The sequence below is a fragment of the Hordeum vulgare genome, chromosome 6H (genome assembly GCF_904849725.1).
Source record: "Hordeum vulgare subsp. vulgare chromosome 6H, MorexV3_pseudomolecules_assembly, whole genome shotgun sequence".
In the NCBI taxonomy this organism is placed as follows: Eukaryota; Viridiplantae; Streptophyta; class Magnoliopsida; order Poales; family Poaceae; genus Hordeum; species Hordeum vulgare.
Window position 1 is genome coordinate 87,199,197 of NC_058523.1, and position 15,356 is coordinate 87,214,552.

The following is a 15,356-nucleotide window of genomic DNA, read 5'->3' on the forward strand; positions in this document are numbered from 1 at the left end:
CTACTATGGCATTTTCATAGCCATTCCGAGATATATTGCCATGCAACTCCCATCGTTCCATCTCATGACTTGTCTTGTCACTCTCATATTTCCATTGCATGATCGTAATATAGCTAGCGAGATGTTTCAACGTCATACGCCAAGCTAGATCGTTGCACATCCCGGTACACTGCCGGAGGCATTTCCTATAGAGTCATCATCGTTCTGAGCTTGAGCTATGAGTAAATAAAAGTGTGATGATCATCATTATTAGAGCATTGTACCATGTGAGGAAATAATAATAAAAATAAGAGAGGCCAAATTTGCCCAAAATGAAAAAGAGCAAAAAAGAGGCCAAGAGCCCAAACAAAAAAAAGAGAGAAAAAGAGAGAAGGGACAATGCTACTATCTTTTCCACACTTGTGCTTCACAATAGCACCATGTTCTTCATGATTGAAAGTTTCTTGCTTTGTCACTACCATATGCTAGTGGGAATCTTCATTATATAACTTGGCTTGTATATTCCAATTATGGGCTTCCTCAAAATTGCCCTAGGTATTCGTGAGCAATCAAGTTGGATGCACACCCACTAGTTCTCCTTTTTGAGCTTTCACATACTTATAGCTCTAGTGCATACTTTGTGTGGCAATCCCTACTCATTCACATTGATATCTATTAATGGGTATCTCCATAGCCCTTTAATACGCCGAGTCAATGTGACCATCTCCTCCTTTTTGTCTCACAACCACCACCACACACTATTCCACCTATAGTGCTATATCCATGGCTCACGCTCATGTATTGCGTGAGAGTTCAAAAAGGTTTGAGAAAGTAAGAGTGCGAAAACAATTGCTTGGCCAATATCGGGGTTGTGCATGATTTAAATTAGTTGTGTGGGGATGATGGAGCATAGCCAGACTATGTGATTTTGTAGGGATAACTTTCTTTGGCCTTGTTATTTTGAAAGTTCATGATTACCTTGCTAGTTTGCTTGAAGTATTATTGTTTTCATGTCAATAGAAAACTATTGTTTTGAATCTTACGGATCTAAACATTCATGTAACATGAAAGAAGTTACAAAGGACAACTATGCTAGGTAGCATTCCACATCAAAAATTTAGTCTTCATCACTTCCCTACTCGAGGACGAGCAGGACTTAAGCTTGGGGATGCTTCATACGTCTCCAACGTATCTATAATTTTTGATGGTTCCATGCTATTATCTTGTCAACTTTGGATGTTTTATATGCATGAATATGCTATTTATATCTTTTTTGGGAATAACCTATTAACTCAGTGCCAAGTGCCAATTTCTGTTTTTTCCGTGTTTTTGACCCTTTTTCAGACGGAGTCCAAATGGAATAAAACTTTGCGATGATTCTTTTTGGACCAAAAGAGACCCCCGAAGGTTTGGAAGAAGGCCAGAAGAGCCATGAGGGAGTCACAAGCTCGGGAGGCGCGACCACCCCCCTAGGCCTCACCTACGAGGATTGTGACCTCCTCGTGGGCCCAACTGACATAATTCCACCGCCATAAATTCCTGTAAATTCAGAAACCCCCAAAAAGAAACCTAGATTGGGAGTTCCGCCGCCGCAAGCCTCTGTAGCCACCAAAAACCAATCTGGAGCCCGTTCCGGCACCCTGTCGGAGTGGGAATCCATCTCCGGTGGTCATCTTCATCATCCCAGCGATCTCCATGACGAGGAGGGAGTAGTTCTCCCTCGGGGCTGAGGGTATGTACCAGTAGCTATGTGTTTGATCTCTCTCCCTCTCTCTCTCGTGTTCTTGAGATGTCTTGATCTCGATGTACCGTGGGCTTTGCTACTATAGTTGGATCTTATGATGTTCTTCCCCCTCTCCCTTCTTGTAATGAATTGAGTTTCCCCTTTGAAGTTATCTTATCGGATTGAGTCTTTGAGAACACTTGATGTATGTCTTGCATGTGTCTATCTGCGGTGATCAACTTGCGGGTTTGTGACATTGGGAACCTATGCATATGGGTTGGCACACGTTTGATTCATGTGAGTACTCGATGTATGTTTTGGTGATCAACTTGCGGGTTCGTGACATTGGGAACCTATGCATAGGGGTTGGCACACGTTTTGACTCTCCGGTAGAAACTTTGGGGCACTCTTTGAAGTTCTATGTGTTGGTTGAATAGATGATTCTGAGATTATGTGATGCATATCGTATAATCATGCCCATGGATACTTGAGGTGACAATGGAGTATCTAGGAGAATTAGGGTCTTGGTTGATATGTATCTTAAGGTGTTATTCTAGTACGAACTCTATGATGGATCGAACGGAAAGAATAGCTTCGTGTTATTTTACTACGGACTCTTGAATAGATCGATCAGAAACAATAACTTTGTGGTGGTTTCGTACCCGACAATAATCTCTTCGTTTGTTCTCCGCTATTAGTGACTTTGGAGTGACTCTTTGTTGCATGTTGAGGGCTAGTTATATGATCCAATTATGTTATCATTGTTGAGAGAACTTCACTAGTGAAAGTATGAACCCTAGGCCTTGTTTCCACGCATTGCAATACCATGCGTGCTCACTTTTGTTACTAGTTACCTTGCGGTTTTTGTAATTTCAGATTACAAAAACCTATATCTACCATCCATATTGCACTTGTATCACCATCTCTTCACCGAACTAGTGCACCTATAAAACTTACCATTGTATTGGGTGTGTTGGGGACACAAGAGACTCTTTGTTATTTGGTTGCAGGGTTGCTTGAGAGAGACCATCTTCATCCTACGCCTCCCGCAGATTGATAAACCTTAGGTCACCCACTTGAGGGAAAATTGCTACTCTCCTACAAACCTCTGCACTTGGAGGCCCAACAACGTCTACAAGAAGAAGGTTGCGTAGTAGACATCACTTATATGTATGATCATTGCCTTAGATATCGTCATGACTTTGCGCAGTTCTATCAATTGCTCGACAGTAATTTGTTCACATACCGTAATATTTGCTATTTTGAGAGAAGCCTCTAGTGAACACCATGGCCCCCGGGTCTACTTCACACCATATTTTCAGCCTTACTCTTTTATTTCGTTGCTCTTTCCGCCTTCAGATCTCACTTTGCAATCAATCTTGAAGGGATTGACAACCCCTTTATAGTGTTGGATGCAAGCTCTTTTGTGTTTGCGCAGGTAATATGTACTTGACGCGATTCTCCTACTCGATTGATACCTTGGTTCTCAAACTGAGGGAAATACTTATTGCTCCTGTGCTGCATCACCCTTTCCTCTTCAAGGGAAAAACCAACGCAAGCTGAAGAGGCAGCAGTGTCCTCACCTAGCGATAGAAGGGGTAGCGAGGCACGCATCGTGGTGTTGCCATCAAGGGTAAAAATATGGGGTTTATATCATATTGCATGAATTTATCCCTCTACATCATGTCATCTTGCTTAAGGCGTTACTTTGTTTGTTATGAACTTAATACATTAGATGCATGTTGGATAGCGATCGATGTGTGGAGTAATAGTAGTAGATGCAGAAAGTATCGGTCTACTTGTCTCGAACGTGATGCCTATATGTATGATCATTGCCTTAGATATCGTCATGACTTTGCGCGATTCTATCAATTGCTCGGGAGTAATTCGTTCACCCACCGTAATACTTGCTATCATGACAGAAGCCTCTAGCGAACACTATGGCCCCCGGGTCTATTTTACACATTATATATTCAGATCTACATACAAAAATACCAAAAATACCTTGCTGCACTTTTATTTATTTATTTATATTTACCTATTATCACTTTCAGATCTCACCTTGCAAGTAATCGTAAAGGGATTGACAACCCCTTTTATTGCGTTGGGTGCAAGTTTGTTTGTTTTTGCTCAGGTGCATTGGTGCCTCATCTTGATACTCCTACTGGATTGATACCTTGGTTCTCAAACTGAGGGAAATACTTATCTCTACTTTGCTGCATCACCCTTTCCTCTTCAAGGGAAAAACCAACGCAAGCTCAAGAAGTAGCAATATCTACTACACAACTTTATTCTTGTAGACTCGTGTTGGGACTCCAAGCACAGAGTTTTGTAGGACAGTGGCAATTTTCCCTCAAGTGGATGACCCAAGGTTTATCAATCCGTGGAAGGTGTAGGATGAAGATGGTCTCTCTCAAGCAACCCTGGAATCAAATACAAGAAATCTCTTGTGTCCCCTACACACCCAATACAATGGTAAATTGTATAGGTGCATAGTTCGCCGAAGAGATGGTGATACAAGTGCAATATGGATGGTAGATATAGGTTTTTGTAATCTGAAAATATAAAAACATCAAGGTAACAAGTGGCAAACAATGAGCAAAACGTTGTATTAGTGCTTGGAAATAAGGCCTAGGGTACATACTTTCACTAGTGCAATCTCTCAAGAATGCTAACATAGTTGGATCCCTCAACGTGCAACAAAGAATCACTCCAAAGTTCCTATCTAGTGGAGAACAGTAAGATGAAATTGGTGTAGGTAGTAGAACCACCTCAAAGTTATTATTTCCGATCAATCTATTCAAGAGTTCGTACTAGGATAACATCAAGCTATCCTTTCCGTTCAATCTATTCAAGAGTTCGTACTAAGATAACATCAAGATATCCATTTCGTTTGATCTATCTAAGAATTCGTACTAGAATAACAACAATGATACATATCAATCGACCCCAATGTCACCTAGATACTCCAATGTCACCTCAAGTATCCATGGGTAAATTATGTGACATGCATCAAACAATTTCAGAGCTATCATATTCAACCCAACACAAAGAACGTGCAAGGAGCACCCCAATATTTCTATCGGAGAACATGGTATGAAAACGTGCAATCAACCCCTACGCATAGATCCCCAAGGTCACCGAGACCCGCAAGTTGATGCATCAACGTATATCAAGTGAATCAATAGAATACCCCAATGTCACTACAGGTATCCCACGCAAGACTTACATCAAGTGTTGTCATACCGATATGCTCAATCCATCATGACGAGATCTTAAAAGAAAAGACTCAATTCATCACAACTAGATGGTAAGGGAAATACATCATATGATCCAACTATATTAGCAAAGCCCGTGTTCTTGAGACCGTGCCATCTCAAGAACACGAGAGAGAGAGAGAGAGAGAGAGCGGTTGAACACATAGCTACTAGTATATACACTCAGCCTCGAGGGTGAACTACTCCCTCCTCGTCATGGCCTTCGCCGGGATGATGAAGATCTCCATCGGTGATGGTTTTCCCTCTGTGGCAGGGTGTTGGAATCGCTCCAAATTGGTTTTTCGGCGATACAGAGGGTTGCGGTGGCGGAGCGGAAGTTCTCTCTTTACTTCTGGGGTTTCTGGGATTTATTGGATTTTTCAGCGTTGGAATCACACGCAACGGAGCCACGTGGGCCCCACAAGCCATCAGGGCACGGCCAAGGCCTAAGTCGTGCCCTGTTGGCTTGTGCCTCCGTGGCAACCGTCCTCTGGTGGTTCTTCGCTCCAACGTTGCTCATATGTTCCAGGAAAAATCATAAAAAAGTTTTGGGCGATTCCGAGAACTTTCATTTTCTGCACAAAAAACAACACCACGGTAATTCTGGTCAAAACAGCGTCAGTCCGAGTTAGTTCTAAATAAATCATATAAAGTGCATCAATACCATATAAAGTTATTATAAACATAGGCAAATATGGCATGAATATTTCATAACTTATCAATATGTTGGAGACGTATCAAGGTGTGCATACAACTTGCTTGCTCATGAAGACGTCATTAATTTGAGGAATCCAGTTGTCGAAATATACAAGCCAAGTTTATGAAAAAGTGATTCCCACTAGCATATGAATGATATAACTTGAGACTCTCTATATGAAGAACAAGGTGCCACTTTGAGGCACAAGTGTGGTAAAGGATAGTAGCAAAGTTCCTTCACTCTTTTTCTCTCATTCATTTATTATTATTATGGTGGGGTCTTTTGGCCTCCCCCATTTTCATTTCCTCACTGGTACAATGCTCTAATAATGATGATCATCACACTTTTATTTGCTTACAACTCATCATGAAGACTTTGAATGATTGCCTTTAACAATGTACCAAGATGTGCAAAGATCTAGCGTGACATGTATCAAAAACATGATGAACGATGGATTTTCCACAGATACTATGTCATCTCTATATGATCATGCAAAGCATTATAATGATGAATGAATTAGTCGTGTGAAGTGACGATGGCATTTGTAGGGCAATATATCTTGAAATGGCTATCAAAATGCCATGATAAGTAGGTATCGTGGCTATTTTGAGGAGGATATAAAAAGCTTTATGTGCAACAGGTCATGTCATTTCACGTGGTTTGGATGCATGGGTGAAAGTTGCACTCATCCTCAAGGTGAGAACGGGTGATGCATGGTATCGAAGAGGCTAGCAAATATGAGGAGGTGAGAGTGTGTATGTCCATGGTGTCACATTATTCATGAAGAACTCACATACTTATTTCAAAGTTTCATTAGATTTTTCACAAATCAAAGTACTACTCGCATGCCCCGAGGGAGAGGGTTGGTAGTAATTAACCATCGCGTGACTCTGACTCAAAACAACAAAAGGATTTCAACGAGGAATAGAAATGCTCACACATAATCACCACGCCTTTTTAATATTTTTAGATGAAATAGAGATTTTAAAATCTCTTAATATATACACCTATTTTAATTAATAATAATGCACTCACACCTTTTCATATCACCACAACAATATCATTAACCCACATTTTTTGTATATGTGCTACATGATGGTTTTCATCATCACTTACTGGATACTCATTATTTTTTATCTAGTATTATGACCCATGAAAATTACCGTCAATATTTGTCCATCTCTCAAACAAATATAAATGAAGAACAAGAGAATAATATTTCTATAAAATCTACACGCCACCATGCTCAAAAAGATATAAGTGTAGTACTAGAGCAACTTCTAAGCTCAAAAGATATAAGTGAAGCACAGAGAGTATTCTAACAAATTTTGATGACGTCGTATCTCTCTCAAATAGGTGTGTCTATAAAACCATTATTGTGGTCAGTTTTAAGTAAAAGCAAACAAAATGAAACAATGCTCCAAGCAAAACTCATATCATGTGAGGAACAAAAATATAGCTCCAAGTAACATACCGATGGATTGAGACGAAAAGAGGGGATGTCTTTCGGGGCATCCCCAAGCTTAGACGCTTGAGTATTCCTACAATATTACCTTGGGGTGCTTTAGGAATCCCCAATCTTAGGCTTTTGCTGCTCCTCAATCCTTTGTCCATCGGGACAATACCCAAAATTTGAAAACTTCAATCACATAAAACTAAACAAAATTTCGTGAGATCCGTTAATATAAGCTACATATCAAATAATTTCAGGTGCTATTACAAATTGACTCTTATTTTATTTTATCATAGGATACTGTATCTAAAGTCCTATATAGCTTATACCCCCCGATACAATCCATATCATCATCAAAACAAGCAAACTACACATGCAAAAACATAATCTGACTCAAACAGAATAGTTTGTAGTAATCTGTAAAGATCCTATACTTATGTAACTCTAAAAATTCTCAAAACTTAGGAATATCCGAGGAAGTTGTATAGAAATACTATGTTAAAATTTAGCTTAAAAAGACATACCAGTAAAATCATAAATTTTTACACTCGAGGTCAAAGTTTTTGTTTTTGCACCGTATCAATTCTGCTCATCATGTAAATCATCCCAAAGGTTTTACTTGGCACAAACACCAACTAAAACATATAAACACAATCATTACAAAGGAAATAATCATGTTATCACACACTAACATAAATAAAAAATAAAAAATAAAGATAACTATTGGGTTGCCTCCCAACGAACGCTATTGTTTTACGCCCCTAGCTAGGCATATTGCATAGTTTCAAGTGTTGGATCTCTTCATACATTTCAAAATTAGTTCCTCCAAAATTTTACTTAATAAATCACCCTTGTCCATCCTGGTTGAAGCACTGGAGTACTCAAAGGAATTGATACAATCATTGCTAACATCATTATCATCTAAGGGTTCCTCATATAAGACATGTATTTCGTCATTAATAGGTTCCCTAATACTATTTTCTTGCCAATATTCACTAAACCCTTCATTAATTCCTTTAGAAATCCATTCAAATTTATAGCAAGTGTGGAGAAACAAATATCGTGTCAATTCTTCGAGAAGCACATTCCTCCTCATATTCATATCAAATTCGTGATAGGCAATAGAATCCAATCTACGCATAGCATCCTTATTATGGAGGATAGCTTCTATGGGAGGACATTCAGATTTTATTCCATCAAAGATAAAAATTTCCTTTTCTTCATGCAAAATATAATAAAATTCATGAATAAGGATGGTCCTGGCAAATTCCTTGATCTCGGGATCATGCAAGCTAAGAAGTACAAAGAATATCTTCTGAAGCATAGGATGGAGATGCACAAATTTTCTTTCCATTTTCAAAATAAGAAGAGTAATAGCATCCAGATAAAAAGTTGTTTCATCAAGGATAGATCTTTTAACAAGAAAGAATTTTTGGATGACATTCTTTACAATAATATTCCCACTGCCTACATGATAAATTTTAGAATTTAGGGTTGTGTAAGTGTTAGTAGTAGGGACTTGATCATAGGGGGGTCATGAGTGGGATTAATTTTTTTTAATCCCGGTTCATCCAACTCACTAGTGTTATATCCACTAGCACTTTCAATGATAACTTTCTCAAATTCACACATGATAGCAACTTCCAATTATACTAGAGTGCGAAGATGCAATCTGGTGACAAGCTAAGCAAGCAAAGATAAATATTTTTCTTATTTTTTTATATGAGACAAACTAAATATACCAGAAAATAAAAATAGGAACAAGTGAATGAGATTTTGTGTGGAGTTACTTGGTAGTTTGTGATGTATTCCCCGGCAACGGCGCCACAAATCCTTTCTGATACTCGTGATCTGTGTTGCGTTTTTCATGAAGGGGAACGGGTTATCGCAACACAAAGTGGGTAAGTATTTCCCTCAGTTATGAAACCAAGGTTTATCGAACCAATAGGAATATCAACCACAACCGTCTTCAGTGGTTGCACACAAAAGAACAAACCACTTGCAACCAATGCGGGCAAGAGGGTTGTCAATCCTCTTGTCTTGTTATTTGCAAGCAAGTGAGGTGTGTAGATAATTGTAGATATCATGATAAAATAAAAGCAAGTAAATAAGAGCAAGGTAATGAAGATTTTATCAATATGTTGTGAATAGACCTGGGGGCCATAGCTTTCCCCATTGGCATCTCTCGTGGAAAAATAACATGCGATGGGTAAACATATTACTATTGGGCAATTGACAGAAAAGTGGATAGTTATGCGATATTCACGGCAATGATCATGTGTATATAGGGCATCACGTCCATAAGAAAATAGGCCGAATCCTGGCTGCACCTATTAGTATTACTCCACTCATCGACCACTATCCAGCATGCATCTAGAGTATTAAGTAGAACAGAGTTATGCATGGAGAACAATGACATGATGTAGGCAAAGTAAACTCAAGCAACATAAAAAAACCATCGTTTTATCCTCAGTAGCAACAACACAAAGACACATCTTGTCCCCTTCTATCACTGGATATAGAAATTCGCAAGGTTGAACATACCACAACGCACCTCTCTCACCGAAGAAATATCAATCTAGTTGGCCAAACTATTTCAATAGATCTGGGAGAATTACGAGGCTATCACAATCATGCACATAAGAATCATATAAGTATTTGGAGGTGACTCAAATATTTATCATGAATAATATGAACATAAACCCACAATTCATCGGATCCTAACAAATGCACCGCCCAAAAGGATTACATCAGATGGATCAAAGCAAAGATGCGATGATCATTGTATTGAAGATCAAAGAGAGAGATTGCCATCTAGGTACTCACTATGGACTCGTAGGTCCGTGGTGGAAGGTTGATGAAGAGGCCCTCCATGATCGATCCCCCTCCGACTAGTACCGGAACGGAGCTCTAGATGGTCTCTCGATGAAACAGAGACTTGCGGCCGCGTAAAAAAAGTGTTTCGGGACTCCTTGTGGTATTTTTAGGGTAGATGAGAATTGATAGGCCAAAATACGGAGTCGGGAGGGCCACGAGGGAGGCACAAGCCACTAGGGCGCCCCCAGGCCGTGCCATGTTGGTTTGTGGGGTTGTCGTGAGGCCCGCAACCTTCTTTCGGTGCTCGTTGGTCTTCTTTTGGTCCAAAAGAAATCACCAAAAAGTTTTAGGGCAATTGCAACTCGTTTGGTATGAAAAACCAACAAATTGAAAAACACGGAGAAAACAACAACTGACACTGGGCACTGGGTCAATAGGTTAGTGCTCAAAAATAATATAAATGGTAAATAAATACCCCAAAAGTATTCTAGAATGATAATATACCAGCATGTAATAATAAAAATTACAGATACGTTGGAGACGTATCACACCCCCTCCCAAGGGTTGTCAATTGTACTTGGTCGGAGGCCGCCCCAAAGGTTGCCATTTGTACGGATTGGGTGATCACCCTCAAGGGTCCGTTAGTGGAATCATGGAGTCTTGCATTGTGCGAGGGCATGAGCATAATACGGTGATCCTAGTGGTGAGGATAATACGGTGATCCTAGTGGTATTTTTGGGAGCATTGTGCCTCCACGCAGCTCTAATAGAGATTAGCATATGCAAGGGTGTGAACTTCAAGATGCATCGTCGTCTCCCCGTGCCTCTGTTATCTCTTACCCGAACCCTTTACTTGTGCACTTACTTTGTGATAGCCATGGTGATTCATATTATATATCTTTCTATCACATAGTTGTTTATGTTGGAATGAGTCTACAGTCCCACGTACTCCTCCAACTAACCACGACTGGCATGCCTCGCCTGCCTCCTAGATTCTAGCGTTAGATAATGGGAGTTTGTTAGTTAGTTAGACAAGTACGGGTGTGCGTTGTGGCGTTGTACTCTGTATATATATATGAGCTAAAGATCAATACAATCTGTGTGTTCGATCCCAAACCTTCTGTCTAGTCTCTACATGGTATCAGATACTTCCACGATCTCCTTCCTTGCTTCCACTCATCGATGGATCTCTCTGACCTCTCCTCCGTCGGCTCCGACACAAACCCTTTCGGGGATCCAACCTCCACCAGCCCCTCTGTGCCTCTCCACCTTATCCTCACTCTCAACATCACCTCTGCCATGCCCGTAAGCCTAAAGTTGCACCCCCCAAACTACACCACCTGGAGCTCCTTCCTACATGCCCTTCTCATGTCCTACAACATTCAGGACCATGTCGATGGCACCGTCGACGCCCGGAACCGGCTCACCGACGCCGTATGGACGCAGGTCGATTGGTCTATCATCCGATGGCTTCAGGGCTCCATCTCTGCCCAAGTTCGGGGCGTGGTCAACCACCGTAACCCCACGACGTACACGCTCTGGACGGCGATCCAGCAACTCTTCCTCTCCAACCGGAATCAATAGGGTATTCTAGCTCTGGAGGAGTTCCATGGCCTGCATCAAAACGACCTCTCCATCACCGATTACTTCACCCGCCTCCAAACCCTGGCCGACACTCTCTTCGACTGCGCGATGCCGGTGACCGACCGCGGCCTCGTCTCCAACATGCTCTGTGGGCTCTCCAACAAGTTCGCCCATGCTATCTCTACGATGACGTACGACGACTCCAAGCTGCCGACGTTCTTACAGGCGCGCACTTACCTCCTCCAGGAAGAGCGCCGCATCGATCACGCGGCCTCCCACGAGTCCGCGATTGCGCTCTACGCTGGGCGCCCTGCGTCTACACCCACTAGTAGAAAACAGGGCTACCGTTCAGCCCTGGCCAGCCCATTAGTCCCGGTTGTTCAAGAACCGGGACCAATGGGGGGTATTAGACCCGGTTCGTGAGCCCAGGGGGCCGGCCGGGGCCTCGTGGGCATTGGTCCCGGTTCGTGTGGAACCATTTGTCCCGGTTCGAGCCACGAACCGGGACCAATGGTCCTCGCTGCTAGCCCACAACCTTTAGTCCCGGTTCATGCCACGAATCGGGACAAATAACTTGCCTACATATATACCCACCGTTGCGGCAGAGCACTCCACAGTGCTCTGTTTTTGTCGAGCCGACGAGGGGAGGGCATTTGGGTGCTCTAGTTCACCTCCTATGCACATGAGGTGTTCGATGAAATGCCCGAGCCACACTAGTTATGCTTTCTCCTCTCGAAACTCGACCTCCGAGCTCCATTTTCAACGAGACTTGTCTAGATTTAGCGGTCCGTCACGCCCCGTCCCCGCCCCGTCTTCACCGCCGTCGATCGCCCGCGCCGATCTCTTCGCCGGCACCACCGCAGTGAGCCTCTTGTTCTTATCTTCTTTCTGAACGAAAAAAATTCTGACTTCAGATAGATACTTGTCTAATTTTCTTACTTTTATTATTCCTTGTTATTATATAGTGCGATGGTTTTGGTATCCGCCCCCGTCGGCCCTCGTCCTGTCTATGATTCAGATGTGGTATATATTTATATTTTCATAACTATTTGGTTCATTTATTGTTTATGACAATTATGATGACCAACGTACTCTGGCTGCCCTGAAGAAACCACCAAAGTCTCCGACGAAAGGCAACTATGAGCGCATTATTACAAATTCATTTATCGAAGCGCAGCGGTCGGGAAGTACTGTGAGTGATCAAAGATTAGCAGAACAACGAGCCGGGAAAAAAGTTGCCCAGCTCGCCGAACAAGCGAACCAATCGTTCCCCCCGCTCAAGGTGTCTAGCGATATCGTCGCTAATCATCCGGGAATCTTGTTGCCCGGTACCAATCCTGCAGATTACCTGCCCGATGATGCACATTTTGATTTATTGGAGGTGGACGAACACAAATACGTGTACGGGAAGCCTCTCGTCAAAGATGAAAGATCTCTAACTACGATGATGCGAAGATTCCATGATTGGTACATGAAAACTTGCAAAGAGTCTGGGGGAGTAATATTTTGACGCTGGGAGTTAGAAAGGAGCATGACCTCGTTGGACTTGAACTGTTGATGGTTCCATTTGAGGAGTTCTTCCCGTTTTTCAATCTAAAGGGCCTCAATAAATTAATGATCACTTGCTACTGCCTGTAAGTAGTACTACTTCTGTCATTAAGTCTTTATATATAGGTCAGCTCTTTCATTGCATGTATTTTTAATTATCCTCACTATATTATATGCAGATTGAAGATCGTCGAATTGAAGAAAAGACAAATCAGTGATATTGGGTTCATTAACACAAATCTCGTAGATGCATTTATGATTAAATCTCAGGCCAAAGATACCGAGGCCAACCTGCTACAATTGTTTGTATTGAATCAAAACAAAGCTATAATACTCTTCCCTTACGAATTCGAGTGACTGTTACTGTCTTGTGCATATTCGGTTTCCCTTATTAGTCAAGGTTATAGTAATGTAATTGATGAGTTATGCATGCGTGCGCAGCTTCCACTATATTCTCCTAGAGATTAAGCTTGAGCAGGGACTAGTAACCATCTTACACTCGAGACAAAAAGATCCCAACGAGTATGCGGACATGACTAAAATTCTAGAGAAGTAAGTTAAATCGATCATTATCGCACCATATCGGCAACTTTGTTCATTTCCTGATATCAAGTAATTGTTTTCTTTGTCTGACAGGGTTTGGAAAAAATTCACCGCAAAAACTCCGGGACTGCCGAAGAAGCTGCAATTTAGACACCCGAAAGTAAGTACTATAGTAGCATGTTCCACGCATCTCCTAGTGATTCAAGCGCTAGTTTCATCAATACCATTTAGCATGCTTGCTAACTATCAGTTTGATTGACCTCTATTTCTTGTAAAGTGGTTATGGCAGGAACCAGGGAATGATTACTGTGGATACTACATTTGCAAGTCCATCCGCCACGTGACCTGTGAGCGGGGCTACTCTGACAAACAATATGACGTGCGTAAATAATAATATTCACAATTTTACTTTATTACCATCATTTGTGTTTAGTTTCATTTATTCATATATATGTATTGACCCCCTTCTTCAAATTAGATATATCGGATGCGGAATGAACTCCTACCAGCAGATCGTATGCGAGGAATTCAAGAGGAATTGGCGGCATTCTTTATTGACCACGTGATCGCTAAAGACGGAGAATACCATGTGAACCCTAATGAGTTGAATTTTAATTAGGAGATTATATTGTAAGAGATAAATATATTGTATATATGTAGCCAGTAGCGTCGGATAGATATACGAGAACTTGTTGTTCGACCAATCTCTCAGAGAAGGAGAGGTGGTCGATATCACTTCTCTTTGTATGCATATGTTCATGAGGATCTTCTGTTTTCTTCATTTGCTTATTAGCTAGCGTGTCTAGTCCTCTCTATACGTATAGTATGCAGCGTCGACCAAGCACGGAGATAAGAGAGGACACTTCTCTCTATTCATTAGCTAGCTAACACAATATACGAAACACCTAAATTAACCCCCCAAAAACACCTAACCCCCCCCCTTTCAAAAAAAACCATCACCTGAAATGCTGACGCGTGGATGCCTTTTGGTCCCGGTTGGTGTCACCAACCGGGACTAACGGCCCCCCTACCCAGGCTCGCCGCACCGGCCACATGGAGGCCCATCTGTCTCGGTTCGTGTAAGAACCGGGACTAAAGGCCAAGGGCATTAGTAACGACCTTTTAGTCCAGGTTCCGAAACCGGGACAGAAGGCCCTTACGAACCGGGACAAAGGCCCTTTTTCTACTAGTGACCGCCTGCTACCACTCCTGCTCCGCCGCCTGCTGTGCCCTACCCACCAAGTGGCAACGGCACCCATGGCGGTCCCGGCGGCGTCGGTGGCCATGGGGGCAACGGCGGCGGGCAGCGCGGCCGCAAGCGCCGCAAGGTGGCCCTGGCGCGCTCCCTCCACCACAGGCTAGGCCACCTCTACATGCGTACGCGCCGCGTCCGCCGTCCTACGACCACCCCGGCGTCAACCCCTGGACCGGCACGTTCAACGCATGGCCGCTGCCGATTCGCCCACCTGTTGCACCTACGGCTAGTCTTCTCGGCCCTCATCCTCCACTCGGGCTCGCTGCGACAACCTATGGGGCCGACCCCCCTACTGCACCTGCGCCACCAGCCGCCACACAGGTCCTGTTGGACACCAACGCCCTTCAGGCCACCTGATGGGTTATAGTCCCAGGGTAGGGTCATAGGTCTGCCCTATAGGTCCCTTCCGACTGAACTAAGGACGCCCCCATCATCCAGTCGGCGGCGGTCCACTCGGAGCATATCTAACATGCCGACTGGAATCCACTCTGTACATCGTAA